Below are 1,880 nucleotides of genomic sequence, written 5' to 3'. Positions count from 1 at the left end.
TTATGTGAGGAACTTGAGAAAAAATACATTCATACTTAGGAAAACATACAATTCAAAGGATAATAACCAAAATTGTCGACTTCTAACAAACCCTAAATCGGCCACAAGAAGATACTTTTTGCTAGCAGAGTTAAAACTCATAATCTAACATTCATAATCATGCATAATAGAAAATAATAAACCATTGATCTAGTCAAAGACCTAATTCAGTTGTAAGAAGAGAACATCACTGGATCAGCAAAAGACGACGGAGTTTGATTCCACCCCGCAAACTGATCAAAGTGGACAAGTGGTGGGGTTTGTGTCTGAATCTGAGGAGGAAACACCATGGGAAGATCTGAGTCGTTACTTCTTAGACAAAGTCCTTGTGCTCCAAGTGAAGCCGTACTCATCGATGGGTCAAAGCTAGAAACAGAGTGAGGGAGTTGGCAGAAGCTACCGTTGTCATGGTTATAGAGAAAGACTGAAACTTTGCTCTGATGTTGTTGAGTCAATGATGGCGTCTATAGGTCTTGTACTGTTCCGCTCATCAATGATGGATCTGTTGTGAAGAAACCGGCGGAAGACACCACAGGGTTCTGATCGGGTTCTGTCTGGTTCTGTAACCGAAGAAGCTTATCTTGTAACACCCGTAGAGCACTCTCTAACGAAGCCTCCATCTCCAATACTTTTTCAGAGAATTTGTTGTCCTTGATATTAAAAGATGTCTTCTTGTTTTTTAGGGTCTTCTTATTCAGAAACAGAGAAAGGTTTGTGCTTTTCTTGCGTCGCTCTCTATTGTTTAATTTGCTGAATCTTTCTGCCATGTCTCGAACCTTGGATTGATATTCCGGCCATGTCTTGACGAGTTCTCTGTCACGGACTTCGATATCGCACAAGATTGAAAGCTCGGAGGCTTTCTTAAACATGGTCTGTTCTCTCAAAGGAAGATTTGTTGTCTTCTTTGATACGGATGGAAACATCTTCGGTTTCTCACCGACAACAATTTTGTTGTTTTGTCCTTCGTCAACATTGAAGAAGAAGCCATTGTAAGTTGTTTATTTACAGAGAAAAAAAAAATGTAAAAAAGAAGCTTTAGTTTCTTGACAGAGAGAAAATAATAGCAACTAGATATTCACCTGCGGTGCCGCGGGACTATTTTTTATAAAAAGATATAATTGTTTTATAGATTAACTATATATAACTAATGTTTAATTTGTATTTTTTTAAATGTACAACCTTTACAAATATAGATATATCAGTTAGTATATAAATTAGAAAGTATTTTGTTTGAGGTTTATTGTTTTATATTATTGTATAAGTGTATAACATACAATTAAATAAGTAGTGATTTATAGAATAAATATATTGTGTGTTTTTTTTTTTTTTACAGATAGTAGTATTTTTATTATTTTAAATTGTTTAGATATATGTACAGGATAATTTTATGTTGTAGTTTAGTATGTTTTATATATAAAGAATCAGTTAACTTTAGTATATATAGTTTTGTTGTGAAATGCAAATAAAAGTTGTTAACAGTTACTTGTTGGGATTGACATGAATTCCACATTTTTTTTCTTTTAATAACTTTTGGTTATTAAAATAGACCCAAGATGTGTGTATATAATTTGTTTAGAAAATGTTTATATGGAGAAAATATTGTTTTGTAAAATTGAAAACTTAATATTAATTAAATTTATTATAAACTTAATATTTAGTTTAAAGGGAGTGGTTCCTATTGTTTTGGAAATTTTTTTAGGATGAAAAATTTTGTTTCCAAAAATTAAAATTTAATATTAATAAATTAAATGAAAAATTAATTAATAATTAATGCTAATGGCATGCTTGTAAAAATGTTCTAACTCTAGGATTTATTTGCTAAATGTCTCAAAACATATATA

The 1,880-nt window shown here is 31.4% G+C and overlaps 1 pseudogene; it reads right to left on the bottom strand.

The window, feature by feature from the left end:
• Window positions 1-206: 206 nt before the first annotated feature.
• LOC109131181 (agamous-like MADS-box protein AGL93 pseudogene) lies at window positions 207-1,012 on the bottom strand (annotated as a pseudogene).
• Window positions 1,013-1,880: the final 868 nt, after the last annotated feature.

The sequence above is a fragment of the Camelina sativa genome, chromosome 20 (genome assembly GCF_030686135.1).
Source record: "Camelina sativa cultivar CO46 ecotype springtype chromosome 20, ASM3068613v1".
Lineage (NCBI taxonomy): Eukaryota > Viridiplantae > Streptophyta > Magnoliopsida > Brassicales > Brassicaceae > Camelina > Camelina sativa.
This window is presented reverse-complemented; position numbering and strand designations above follow the sequence as displayed.